The sequence below is a fragment of the Herpailurus yagouaroundi genome, unplaced genomic scaffold (assembly GCF_014898765.1).
Source record: "Herpailurus yagouaroundi ecotype Mexico unplaced genomic scaffold, PumYag 100, whole genome shotgun sequence".
Taxonomy (NCBI): domain Eukaryota; kingdom Metazoa; phylum Chordata; class Mammalia; order Carnivora; family Felidae; genus Herpailurus; species Herpailurus yagouaroundi.
The window spans coordinates 89,550,135-89,565,048 of record NW_024412391.1 but is presented as its reverse complement, the minus strand read 5'-3'; the positions used below and the strand labels follow the sequence as shown (position 1 = coordinate 89,565,048).

Sequence of the window (14,914 nt, the reverse complement as noted above, 5' to 3'; positions counted from 1 at the left end):
CTCTCTCTCTCTCTCTCAAAAATAAACATTAAAAACATTTTTTTAAATTCAGCCTGACAACTTTAGCATTTTAATTGCATTATTGAGTCTATTTACATTTGCTGTAATGAATGTCTCATGTACTGTATTTTAATTTGCATCTGTCGTCTTGTTTTTTGTTTTTCAGTTGTCTTGTATGCACTTATTTGTTCATTTTTGGACTTTTGGGAACTTGGTTTTTTATCCATCTTTTTCCTCCTCTAGTTTGGATATTGTGCATTCAGTTTCTATTCTTTTGGTGTTTACCTAAGAAATTATAACATGCCCATTTATCAACATTAAATTTCATTAATATCTTTATCCTCTTTCCAGAAATATAAGGATCTTAGAATACCTTGGCTCCATTCACTTCCTTCCCAAATTTTATGCTCTTTTTATGTTGTACGTTATTTCTCAATGTCAGAAGAGTTACTGTGGATTTATTCAGTCAGTAGTCATTAAATATTACCCAAATATGCATTTCTTTGTTAGCTCTTTGTTATTCCTGGCATTCCAAATCGTTACCTGGAAATTACTTTCCTTTGAGCTGAAGGCATACTTTAGAATCTTTTTTTATTTTTAATATTTAAAAGAAATGCTTATTTATTTCAGAGAGTGAGAGAGTATGAGTGGAGGAAGGGCAGAGAGATAGGGAGAGAGAGGAAGAATCCCGAGCAGGCTTCATGCTGTCAGCGCAGAGCCCAATGCGGGGCTCTATCCCACAGACAGTGAGATCATGACCTAGGCCAATATCAAGAGTCAGATGCTTAATCCACTGTGCTGCCCAGGCACCCTTAGAATTTTCTTTCGTGAGTTCTGTGGGTAACAAAACCTATCTATTCTTGTTTCTCTAAAAATATCCAACTTCATTTCTGAAAAATATTTTCTTAGGCTCCTAGGTTGAATAGTTCCTGGGTTTAGTTTGCTTGTTTGCTTGTTTTTCCTCTCAGTACAACGAAATTTCCACTGCCCTATCTTCTAGTTTCCATGTGGCTTTTGAGAAGTCTGTTGTCAGTTTGACATACTTTTGAAGGCAAATTGCCTTTCCTCTCTTGCTTCCCTTACAGTACCTCTGCTTTGGCATTCAAATTTCCCAGTGTTGAAATGATCTTATACTTACTTTCTTTTCCTTTCTTTCTTTCTCTTTCTTTCTTTCTTTCTTTCTTTCTTTCTTTCTTTCTTCTTTCTTTCTTTCTTTCTTTCTTTCTTTCTTTCTTTCTTTCTCAATAGCATGAGTGGGGGAGAGGGGCAAAGGAGAGGAAGAGAGAATCTCAAGCAGGTTCCACACTCAGTGTGGAGCCCGACATGGGGCTCAATCTCACAACCTTGGGATCATGACCAGAGCTGAAATCAAGAGTTGGACACTCAACTGACCAAGCCATCCAGGCGCCCCCTATGTCGTATTTCAATTCTTGAATCTCTTGGCCTGAAAATTCTCATAATTTTCTCTGCAGACATTTCCTTTGCCACATTCTTTATCTTTTCCACTTCTAGAACTGCAACTAAGAATAAGTGAGAACTTTTCATTTTATCCTTCATGTCTCTTAACTCTCCTTTATAATTACTGTTTCTTTGTCTTTTGTGCTAAATTCTGGATAAATCCTTCAGCTCAGTGTTCCAATTTACTCTTTAATCTCCAGCTTTGTCTGATCCATTTTCAAATGCAAACAAACAGAGTTTTTAAATTTTCATCATTATGTGTTTTCTTTCTAAAAGTTTTGATTCTTCTTTGCTTTGTTATTTTGCAGTATTTTATTCTCTGTTTAGGGAAAGTTGTAGCTCATATTCTACTAACTTAAACTTTGCAAACATAGTTGTTTTGTTTCCGTGTCTAAAAGTTCACATACAGTGTTCAACTCTGCTGTTTCTCACTCAAAGATATCTTGTTTCTTCATCTGTTCAGTCATTTTAACAATGTGAGCTGTGGGGCACTTGGTGGCTTAGTTGGTTCAGCATCTGACTCTTGAATCAGGCTCAGGTCATTATCCCAGTGTCATGGGATCAAGCCCTGTATTGGGCTCCACACTGGGAGTGAAGCCGGCCTGAGTTCTCTCTCTCTTACCCGTCCCCCCCTCTCTCTCTCTCTTTTTCTCAAAAAACCCAAACCAAACCAAACCAAACCAAAACAAAAAAAACCCTAATGTAAGCTGCTAATTTTCCTGTGTGGTTTGCTTATGCATGTAAATCTTGTAAGTACTGAGACAAAGGTTAGTACCTTTGTACCTAAGCCTGGGTGGCTCAGTTGTTTGAGCATCTGCCTTTAGTTCAGGTCATGATCTCACAGCTCATGGGTTCAAATTCCGCAGCTGGCTCTGCTCTGAGCCTACTTTGGACTCTGTGTGTCTCTCTCTCTGCCCCTCCTTCACTGGCACTCTATCTCTCTCTCTTTTAAAAATAAATAAACATTAAAAAAAAAAAAAGAAGAAGAAGAAAAGGATTATTGCTTTCCTCTGCCAGGTAACAACCAATCTAGGATTATTTAAACAATTTTATTTGAAATTTTCTGGGCCATCCAGATGCTATGAAATTAGGGCAACAAATCCACACGAGAGCTAGCTTGTAAATATAATTTCTCAGTCTTGTCTCCCCTTCCTCTCAGTGCCAAGATTTGAGACAGGCAATTTTCTTTCTCTTTTTCTCCTTTTTTTTCTTTTCCCTGTTACCATTTTCTGGTCAAAAGGCGGGGGGGAGAGTTTATCTCTAGTTCACTGTTGTACTGAAGATATAGCTTCTTGATGTTCCCACGTTATGGGGAAAGGTTTCCCATTAGACTCTTACTTGGAAGGGACCTGCACTTTACTTTCTGGCCTCCACACTGAACAGGATCATAAAAGCTTAAATGGTCAGCTTCTGCAAATGTTCTCAAGGTGAAAATACTGGATGAAATGCCATGCTTGCCTCTCTAGGTTCTCATGTTCACTGAGATCTGGACCCAAGTATTCACTTGCTTGCTAGCTCACCAAAGCAATCATTCAACAAATAGTTCTGGAGTGCTCCCAATATGCCAGCTACTTCTATGTGTTGGGGGTGCATCAGGGTAAGAAACAGACAACGCTTCCTTCCCTTAAGGCTTGTATGTCACAATCACTGAGTGGTTGTTTTAACAAGATTTTTTTTTTTTTTAAATATTTCATCTAGCTTTTCTATTTGTTTGTTTTCAGTGGGTTGACCTAGCACTAGTCTGACATATGTCAAAAACAGAATATCTTTCTTTCAATCAGACCTTGTAAAATGTAGGACAGTAACAGTTTTCAGGGGATCTCTTTACCTCTCTCTTTTTTAGGTCCCTTGGATTTAGTGCTTTGAAATGAGCATACGACTGAGAAATGGGAAGATGAAAGGTTAATCCCATTTTACATTTTAGCAAGTACAAATATCAGACCTTAATTTTCTTCCTGGATTAAATGGGTTGATCATGTCTCCACTACAGGGTGACCAGAAGGCATTAATGGTAAATGTAAGTGAAGGCACACTGCGGGGATTATTCTTCAGATGCCAATATTCTGTTGTTTTTGAACTAGAGAAATAGTCCTCAAGGAGTGAAGTATCATGTCCAAAGTCATCCATAATAAGGTACTATTCAAGTCAGTCTCTTTTTTTCAATGTTTATTTTTGTTTTGAGAGAGAAAGAGAGAGAGGGCATGAGCAGGGAGGGGCAGAAAGAGAGGGAGACACAGAATCTGAAGCAGGCACCAGGCTCTGAGCTGTCAGCACAGAATCCGAGGCGGAGCTTGAACTCACGAACCGTGAGATCATGACCTGAGCCGAAGTCGGATGCTTAACCAACTGAGCCACCCAGGTGCCCCTGAGTCAGTCTCTTTTGGATGAGAAGGTATAGTTCTTTCAGTGAACAGGGTTCACACTCAATACAGGCTTTTAAATTTTCTGGCTTTTGGGGAGAAACAACTCTCCTGAATTCACAGGACCACCCCATTAAATAGGGTATAAGCAACAGCAGAACGGTTGCTCTGATGAACAACCATAAAGCTACATACTGTATGTTCTTGGGAGCAGAAGGAAAGGGAAGATGGAAGATGTGGGGGGAGGAGACCCAACCTCTCTTGAAAGTCCTGTTTTCTAATACCCACAGCCCCTTAAAGAACTACCTCATCTGGGCCGACTTTATCCCCCTGGTATCAGTGAACACCCACACTGAGAAGGCTGAGAGGCAAATCGACTGTCTGGTGGGCCTCTTCCGTGTTCTGATGACCAGTGAAGGGCTGACCGAGGCATGTTCCTACAGAGCTCCAGGCACCTCTGTGCTGTTCCGTTGTGATGTAAGTCCGGAAAATCGTGACCGAGTGGTCCAAAGTTCTGCAACGTAGCTGAATCCGCTGCTACCTGGGTTGAGGTAGAAAGCCTGCAATGTACTGGCTAATTATTGGTTCCTTTCTCTGCGTTCACCAATGGATTCTAGAGAGATTTAGAAGATGCTTTGCGCTTCTGGTCCGGTGCTCAAGTTGCTCCGGAAACCCAAGTCCATGGACTAGTGGAATTCACAATCATACCCGGACAAAGTGTTTATTTATAATAAAAAGAGAGTTTTTCTAATAAAGAGAGGCAGATGTTAACCATCTTGATTCATTTCAAATGTGCTTGGACTAATTCAACAAGCTTCAAATGGAGGATCAGAGGGCAAGCCCTGTTTTCCTTATATCCTTCAGGGTCACATTAAATCCATGTTGTGCTTTCTGACAGATTAGAAACAGACTGCCCAACGTACCCGACAGTGTTGAGATGCAACTTTTCTGTTGAATGTAAAACCCCAGTTTCGTTTTCATGGTTATGATTAACAGTTGTTATTTATGCTAAATTCCCTTTTATTCAAAATCTCAGACATGCAAGGAGGCTGCCTAAACGCCGATCATTTCACACTCTCTGTTTAAACCACTTATCCATCATTAAGTGCCAAATGGGTATCAAGGTAAGCAAAACTCAAGGGATGTTAAGAGACCCATTCATAATTTTCTAACAATATAAAGATATGTTTCTCAAACGGAAGGACAACGCTGCATGAGTAAGACTCCCCTGAGTCCAAGGATGCTGTTTAATTGTTTCAGAAGTTTACTCTTGCCTTAAGTAAAGTGAAACTGGTAACTATTAAGTCCCAGTGCAGACCCACTGATGAACAAGTTGCTTCAGTGCAAACAGAGAGGCTCAAATATTTTGACTTTACCATTTTTCACTGAAGTTTTTCAGGAAACCTGACCACAGCTGTCCTTGAGGCCAGATGTGAGCTGTAAAATTCAGTGAATTTAATATACCATGCAACCTCCCTGCCTTTTTCGACAGGCTGAAGCCCACAGCGTCTGCGTGTATTAGCTTTACATAGCTCTGGTTGCGGGGTCCAGATGCCTATTATCCTGGGGGAGGGGGGGCGGGAGGGGGTTGGGCGGTGGCTCAGATTACTGCCAAGCTGGCGCACAACCACTCCATTCAGAACCTTCTGCTTCTATTGAGGTGAAGGAACCCCACAAATTGCACTTGATACTGGCCGTTCCGGAAAGTATTGGGACGAAGTCAGGTACCTTCCGTTTTTATCACGGTGAAGCCGCTGCCCGAGCCCAGTTCACTGTGGCCTCCGCGAAAGTACTTTTCCCGGAGGGTTGCAGGATTGCGCCGGGCATGCCCCACAGGACAGTGAGCACTTTGCAGAGCGCCGCGCTGCTGGGTTCTCAGCTCCCCACCTCTCGCCAGTGCATTTTCTGGTCTGTTAATTAGAAACTCAGGACGGTGCAAATGCCTGTCTGTAACTCCTCAGGGCGAATTCACAAAGCCTGGAGAGCAGTGATGCAATGGAAAGAGCGCGGGCTTTCAGAATTGGAAAGACCCAGGCTTAAATCAAGCAACACCATTGAATTCCCTGAATGCCCGTTGATTCCTGCCTAAGCCTCGCTCCTCCCGACTTTAAGCAGTCATTTTCAAGCCAGGCTCAGGACTGCTTCAGGGTCTGCAAATGTCTGAGTGGCTTTTTAAAAGACACATTAAAAACTTTAAATAAAATTGTAATTAAAAAGCACAGACACTCAAATAGGCCGGGTACCTAAACTGCCCCAGTGTTCTTACGGATGGCCCTTCCCCATATGAGATAATAAACTTTTACTCATGAAGTCCTACTTTAACCTATACTGTATGTTGGAATCCCAGGTAACATTTGGGGTAAGAAAAAGGCCTCCACTGTTTAAAATATTTCCCTGGCTCAGTTAAGCGCCCGACTTCAGCCCAGGTCATGATCTCGCTGGTTGTGAGTTCCAGGCCCGCATTGGGCTCTGTGCTGACAGTCCAAAGCCTGGAACCTGCTTCCCATTCTGTGTCTCCCTCTCTTTCTGTCCCTCCCCCCCACCCTCATGCTCTGTCTCTCCGTCTCTCTCACTCTCTCAAAAATAAATAAATATTTAAAAAAGCTTTTAAAACATTTGAAAGTCACTGCTTAACAGCCCGATTCCAACCCTCCCCAAATGTCCTTCCACTCCCGAGGAGGACCCGGGTATTGTGCATCACCCAGGAAATGCTGCAACTTTAAGGTGCTTCATTTTTTAGATCTTTCATCACTCCTTTGGAGGTTTAAAAAAGTGACAGGGATGTGGGGCCGATTGGGTGGAGCACATCCTCTGCGCTGGCGAGCGGATGGATAGCACTGAGCCTGGGCACAGACTTCTCCACTCGCCGAGCGCCCTTTGGAGGAGGAGTGGTGGGGTCTGGAGGATGGCGGGGTGGAACTTTCCCGCAGAGGAAGCCAACGTAGCCACCGGAAGCCAGCAAGGCCTTCCAAAGTTGGGGCTTGTTGAGTGCAGCTGGAAGGAACGTGAAGAAGAGAGACGGATGAAATACATGCAGAAAGCTAGGCAGTGAGCGAATGATGCAGGCTTGGGTATGGGGTGCAAATGCGCTTGGATTTCATCCAGTGAGAGCTCAGTAAGCCCGTGGAAGTTTATATATATGATTGATACACACAGCGTTACATTAGTTTCAGGTCACAAGGGTGGGTAATTTTTTTTTTTTTTTTCAAGACAGATATTTGGGAACTTCCACATGTGTCTTTTGTATTTTCCGGACGGTAGTATGAATTACTCTTCCCTTTTTCAGCTCTCATGGTTACATTATATAGCTTTCTGGGTTTGGGCTTGCTTTTTTTTTTTTTTTTTTTTTCTTCTTGGATCAAATAGGTCAAACAGAGCTGTTTAAATTTTCACTGGTCTTGGTCACTTCCTAGGGTGACTTTGGCCAAACTCTTAAGCATCTGAATCGAATTTCCTAGACCTGGCACCATTTCCTGGGAAGCAGATTAGCTCACAGTAAGGGAGGACCTCATTTGCACGAGTTCTTTCTTCCCAAGACACTCTTGGGACTCTTCTTCACCCAGAAAACTTCTCTTTATCTTAGCACAGATGTGCTTTGCCCAGAGTGGCCTTTACCCAGGTACTCAGACAGGATCAGGGCCCTGAGATACTTTCCAGAAGCCCCTGCAACAGCCCAGGACTGGCCTGTACCAGTTGTCATGCTTGTAATGATTTGCCGGCCTTTACTTTTTCTTTTAAAGAAATGATCATCAATGCTGTAGCCTCTGGGCTCTTACAGACATGAAAAAGTCCGCCAACTATCTTGATAAAATCACCAAGTAAATAGGGGCACCTGGGGGGCTCTGTGGGTTAAGCCTCCGACCTTAGCTCAGGTCATGATTTCTCGGCTCGGCTCGTGGATTCGAACCCTGAGTTGGGCTCTGCACTGACAGTGTGGAGCCTGCTTGGGATTCTCTCTCTCTGTCCCTCCACCCACTTGTGCTTCCTCTCTCTCAAAATAAATAAATAAAAACTTAAAAAAAAAATCACTAAGTAAAATCAAGTTATATGGCCATGGAGAAATCTGAGGTTAGCTTGATATTTTTCCACCTTTTTCCCCCCACCTTTCTTAGTACGTGGTTGCTTTTTTGCTTGGATGACTGAATAATTTTTAGAGCTTTATTGAAGTATAATGTACATAAAATAAAATATACATGGTCATAGTGTACGATTTGATAAGTTTCAGAGTATGTATATAACCATCAAATAATCACCACAATGAAGATAACAGACATGTTCGCCGCTTCCAAATGTATCCTTGTGCCCCCTTGTAATTCCGGCTGTCTCCATCTGCCCTTTCCAGGCAACCGCTGTTCTGTTTGCATCACTGCACATTAGCTTGGGTTTTCTAGAGGTATCTATAAATGGAATCATACAATTTGTACCTCCTGTTTTGGCCTGCCTTCTTTTACTGAGCATAATTATTTTGAGATTCATGCAAGTTGTTGAATGTGTGAATAGTTTATTCATATATTTACTTAGTCCATTACTGAGCGGTAGTATACTACTGTATGAATGTACCAAAATTTATTTATCCATGCACCTGTTGATGGCATTTGCATTATTTCCAAGTTTTTCCTATTGCAAATAAAGCAGCAATGAATATTGCTCTGTGTGTGTGTGGGTGGGTGGGTGTGTGTGTTGATAACATTGGTATTTATCAAAATAAGAACTTCTGCCCTTTAACTTTTTAGTTGTTTTTTTAGTGTTTTACTTATTTTTGAAAAAGAGACAAGAGTGCAAGCAGAGGAGGAGCAGAGAGAGAGGGAGACACAGAACCTGAAGCAGGCCCCAGGTGCTGAGCTGTCAGCATAGAGCCCCACGCGGGGCTCAAACTCAGGAACCGTGAGATCATGACCTGAGCCGAAATTCGACGTTTAACCGACTGGGCCATCTAGAGGCCCCGAACTTCTGCCCTTTAAATGACACTGCCTAGAGAATGAAAATACAAATCACACACTGGGAGAAAGCGTTTGCAAACCACACCTCTGAAAAGGTCTTGTAACCAGAATACACGTATTGTGTATTTGAAAGTTGCTAAGAGAGCAGAACGTAAAGCTTCTCATCACAAGAAAAAAAAAGTCTGTAGCTACGTGAGGTGACAGATGTTAACTAATCATTTTGCTATACGTATATTATTTATATAACATATACCAAATAATTATGTTGTATATTTTAAGCTAATACAATGTTATGTTTCGATTATATCTCAATAAAACTGGAAACTATATAAAAAAAAAAACTTCAAAAATTTCATACTAAAGGGGCACCTGGGTGGCTCAGTCGGTTGAGCATCTGACTTCGGCTCAGGTCATGATCTCCCGGTTCGTGGGTTTGAGCCCCGCGTCGGGCTCTGTGCTGACAACTCAGAGCCTGGTGCCTGTTTCAGATTCTGTGTCTCCCTTTCTCTCTACCCACCGCCCCACCCACTCACACTCTGTCTCTCTCTCCTTCAAAAATAAATAAACATTAAATTTTTTTTTAATTTAATACTAAAAACCAAAAAATCCAACTGAAAAAGAAATGGGCAAAAGATTTGATCAGACATGTCACCAAAAGAGTTACTTAGAAACATTGAACACATTGAGGACATTGTGGGTCTTGCCTCCAAGCTCTGTTAGGCTGGCCCAGAGCAGCATTTGGTCTGGAGCTAATTCTTTCCTATGACTGAGGCATCTGAGCACTGTCCCCGATGGCCCATGAATTCTGAGGCTTTCCACTCTGGCTCTTGGGAACAGAACAATTTCTGGCCCTGCGCGAACCTCAGCAATTATCTTCCCGATCCTTTCGATGGTTCTCAGAAAGCTTCCTCCCTTGTGTGTGCTGACAGTGGATGGGGACCCCCCACAGATCTCCTGAGTTCCTCTGGACAGCTCTCCCCTCTCTGGTCCTCTGCCCCATACGCTGGACACCTGGCCTCCCCAGAAGCCCATCTCCATCTCTTCAGCTCCGGGGAAACCACTGGCTCCACCTGGGGTCCCATTTCCCCCGGGGCGTAGAACCTCTCCCCAAAAGACACATTTGAGCAGCTGTGGGGCACATCTTATTCTTTTCCAGTCCCTCAGGGATCACTGTGGTGTGTTGTGGGGAGTGGGGCGCAGGAGGGTCTCATGTCTTGAAAACCCTTCTTGTTCCATACAGTTGGTCCAATGGGTGTTAGTTTCAGGAGGGAGAGTAAGTCCAGTCTCTGTGACTCCATGTCAGCCAGTGTAGAACTCTGAATGATTGTTTTTGTTTTTTTCACATTTATTTGTTATTTTTGAGAGACAGAGAGAGGCAGAGCATGCGTGGGGGAGGGGCAGAGAGAGGGAGACACAGAATCCCAAGCAGGCTCCAGACTCCGAGCTGTCAGCACAGAGCCTGGCGCGGGGCTCGAACTTACGAACCGCGAGATCGTGACCCCAGCCGAAGTCGGACGCTCAACTGACTGAGCCACCCAGGCACCCCTCTGAATGATCGTTTTTAACCTAACAGTTATATTCAACCCGCTTCCTGACAGTTGCTTCATCCTCACAACAACCTTCTGAGATATGGCATTTTGACCCCCCAGGCCCCCTTGAGAGGTAGCACAGATTGCCAGTGAGGACACAGACTGTAACTAAAAAGAACTGAGAGCTGAACGCTGGCAGTCTTACTGTCAGCTCCACATGCTTCAGTAATATACTATACAGCCCATTCTTGAAACGTGGTACCTTCATCAGTATTTCTTCTGTGTCCAAATTCTCTGTCTATTTTTTTCTGGAACAGAGTGTACCTTATTAAGTGAACTTTTGTACTTACAACTTGAATACATTTCCAAGAATCCGCTCTCTGACTTTTTTTATTCAGGTACATCTGCCATTTGTGTGTTGGATTATCTTTGAAACAGATATTCATCGACGGCAGAATGACTCAATGCCATATTTTCTCACAAACGATAACGGTCACGATTAGATGATGCTGGGTTATGCTGTGCTACTGAGACATCAGCTGGAGAAAAACACAGACATCAACAACTCTGAGCTGGAAAGCGATGGAGGGCAATTGGACACAATGTGAGAAACTAGTTATGTCTTAACTCATTTATCTTGTTATAAATCTTGATAAGGTATCCTTTTTGTGTGCGCCAGAACGGTACGTGATATAAAACAATCTTGCCTATGATTAAATGAGCTCCATCAGGAAATATAAAAATGCTAAGACAACCTTGTGTCCTGGTGTTATCGGCAGCTCTTTTTTCCTTTTTGAGTGCTACGTAAAATAGCCGTGCGTCTTGCAGTTGATGGTAACTTTGCTTTAATGAAATAAGATGTCATCTATCTAAATGTTTTAATTGTTTTCTGTTTCCCCTCAGCACCAACCCTTATCTAAAGCCTTTATTTCAATAATTAAATTTCAGACATGGTGTTCTGTTTATTACATGCCTAATGTATGTGTTTCCAATATTGCTGTTTTGTTCCTTATTTTGTTTCTTTAACTGCAATCTCCATTTTTTTTCCATTCATTCTATTGTTTTTACTATTCCTTTCTCTGAGCTCGTTCTTTGAAAATGAGTTTTTATTAGGTTCTATGGTGGTAAGGGAATTTCTTTCATTTCCTTGGTTTGAGTTCTTGCCTATGGAATTAATTTCCCAAAAGGACTTTCTCGCTTTATTTTTTCTACTTAAGCTTCAGCCAGTTTGCTCCCATACATCCTTTCCTTCCTCCTTCGGGGTCCTGCCCTGGCCGGCCCCTCCAACTTCAGCCTGTCAGATTCCCTTCAATTCTTCAATGCCTGCCTCGACTACATCTTTAATAATGCTTTTCATGATTTTGTGAGAGCGATGAGACCTTTCCCTCTTTCCGCCCCTTATAGCATTTTTGTCATGCCTTCTAGAGCCTTCCAGATTCTCTCTTGGAGTTTAATCAGTAGGGTTTAATCATTTAGGGCTGCGATAGGTTTTTGTTTTCTTTTGTTTTCAGCATACCTTTGTGTTCCCCAGTCAGAGGAAGGTGATTTGTACCTGATAGATTCTTGGCAAATATTGGTTGATTTGAACCAAATTGATACACCTAAATTGTATGGGAAAACTCCATCATGTGAACTGTTAATTTCATAACATGATTTTAACATCATTGAGGAGGTCTTCACATATCTCAAATAGCGGTTCTCTGTCTTCAGGACATGTGAGAATCACCTGTGTAAGTAGTTTTTGTTTGTTTGTTTGTTTGTTTGTTTTAAACAGCAATCCTTGGTTCCGGCCAAATCTACTAAAACTGTAATCATTGAAAACGAGCCCCAAGAAAGTGTTTTTAGAAGCTCTACAGAAAATTTTGCTCATAAAAGGTTAAAATACTGCTGTTAGGAAGTCAAGTGATGATTTTCTTTTGAGCTGTATGTAGATTTGGGGACCTTTCTTAGATGTCCTCATAACTGAGCCTGGGTCCTAATCACCTAAATGGCGAATGTGCTAGCATGGTTAAAAATCTGTTCTCCCAGGAAGAGAAAAAGGTAGAACACAGCAAATATGGGGCTACTATAAGCCATTTCTTCACAGATTAAACATATATGTTGATGTAAAAATAATGTAGCCCTGACAATTTCTTCTTTTCCCCCTCCTCCTCCTTCCTCCCTCTTCTTTCCTTCTTGACACGATGTCATGAAAGAGAGAAACATACATTATAACTATGTTGTGCCCCTGCAGTAACATAGGCTCAAATGCAAAAATATACATTCTGTCAACTAAGAATAAAGCACTTTTTTTTTTTTTGGCAGCATCTGCTTTATTTTGTGTAAATAGTGTGGAAACATGATTTTCAGCATGGCTAGCAAAGCATGTATGGACAAGTTTGTAAGAGCGTATTTATACACCACCCCAGGTAAGTCGTCAATCAGGTAATGTACACAGTTCTTTACTATGTACTGAGTAACCTCATGTTAATCATCCTAAAGCATTAGAATCTTTATTAAAAATTAATGTGTTTAAGTTAGTGCCTATACAAATTTCAGAATAGCCTCTAGGGTTCCCATCCTCCAGAAATTTAGAACCTAACGTGGATGAAAGAATGTGAATACAAATGAATTTACTTAAGTGACACAGAATTGATAGAATAAGTATTTTCTCTCCCATTGGCTATAAATAGGCATGTCTTTGTGGATCTGAGACTACTTGTGAATTTGCACAAACCATACAGCAGAAAAACTATGAATCTTCTGTAAAGATACAGATGTTCGAAATGCCAAGCTTTGGAAACAACAGGATCACAACCTCTACGTTTCAGGAAAAAGAACAAGTCTGGATTTAAATCACCCGTATCTTCTGTTGTGGTATCGGACACCTGATACCTTGGACACAGCTTCCTTGTGAGCGGTCCAGGGTTAATCAGTGTTCACACAGGTAAAAAACTCCTTCGGAGTCAGTTGAGTTAGAATAAGAGGTTCCACTCAGGGCTGGTTGCTTTTTGAGCCCCTAAAACACACTCTTTTTGGCAGCGGAGTCTGGGGGAGATGTTTTTGTGTAATCTGTCACTAGGATGTAAGGTTCTAGAGAGCAGAAATGTGATGGGACCCCAGCACAGCCCTAGCATCAAGAACAGTGCAAGGTACACGGTACATGCTCAGTGAATGTTCTATACAATGCTTTCAATTGAAAATTTTGTTTTTATTTTAATACTTAGTTCCTGCTTATAAAATAAATCAGTTCATGATAGAAATTTGGAAAAAACTTAAAACCTTAAGGAGAATATAAAAATTATGGATGATCATCATAAACTTTTTCAGTTAATGTGTGAGTGTTTTTATAAAAATGGTTTGGTGCATGTGTGTGCGTGTGTGTGCATTCACATGCATGAGTGTGTACACGTGAGAATCACTGAACTTATGCGCGTAATGTTTTTGGCAACATATCATGAGTTTTTTCTCATATGATTAAATTCTTTGGAACCATGATTGCTAGTGGTTACATAATTTTCAACCATGTAGATTTACCATAATTTGTTGGGCATGTACCCTATCAGGGACCATTAAGGTGGTTTTACTTAGTTATTTTTGGTAAAAATAAATAATACAATTAAGAATGTCTTTATATGTTAGTCTTTTGACATGACTAATTATCCCCTGAGGATAACTTCTCTTTGAAATGATGATAGAAATTTATAGGGAAATAAAAATTTTCAGGAATATCCTTTTATTTCACTTTTTAGAACATCAGTTATTCTTTTCCATTGTTTCCAACTATGTAAAAAATAATATCTCATTTCCTGTGAATTTGAACTTAATTTTTTATTTGTGCATAACCATGTTTTCATACATGGATATTTTAATTAAATAAATTAATTGTGTATATTATTTATATGTTTTTGGTTGTCTTTTTCTTAGTGACTTATAAAAGCATTTCACATATTACAGATAAGAAGCATTTTATCTGTGGCACAAATTTTCCCCTTTGCCATCTCATCTTAAACGTTATAATGCTTTTGATGGACAGAAAATTTACATTTGTGTATATTCCAACACATCTGTATATTCCAACACATTAATTTGTGGTTTATTTTATAGTTTTCATTCCTACAATGCTCTTTGTTAACTGTTATCACCTATAACCATTTTGTTTTAGTTCTTTTGTGGCTTTCTTTTCAGGAAGGTTGAATTTCTTTTGACCAGTCTGTAATTTATTTCAATGTAAGGTGTGAGACAGAAAGAGAATTTTATATTTTACTAGTTGTCATGTTACAATGTATTCAATAATGGTTTCCTTCCCCAATTATTTTGTATACACATTTTCTCATCTATTGAATTGTGTTCCTGATCTCTTCAGTTAAAATATCACTTTCTTCATACCTTATGTATGCCAAAGCTTGATAATACCTTATATGTGGTACAGTAAATCTTTTCTCTTTACTCTTCTTCTTATTTTTTTAATTTCAGGACAATTCCCAGTAGTTTAAATTTTCAATAAACTTTAGAATCCTGGGGCACCTGGGTGTCTCAGTCGGTTAAGATCAGGTCATGATCCTGGTGTTTGTGAGTTCAATCCCTGCATTGGGCCCTGCACTGACAGCACAGAGCCTGCTTTGGATCCTGTCTCCCTCTCTCTTTG

The 14,914-nt window shown here is 40.9% G+C and overlaps 1 long non-coding RNA gene across 1 annotated transcript; it reads left to right on the top strand.

Annotated features, from left to right (window-relative positions):
• The first annotated feature begins 2,377 nt into the window (after positions 1-2,377).
• Positions 2,378-14,024, top strand: LOC121028936 (uncharacterized). The gene is made up of 4 exons (XR_005789508.1): positions 2,378-2,475; positions 10,686-10,891; positions 12,592-12,695; positions 12,960-14,024. It is a non-coding gene; the product is annotated as an uncharacterized LOC121028936 (long non-coding RNA).
• Positions 14,025-14,914: the final 890 nt, after the last annotated feature.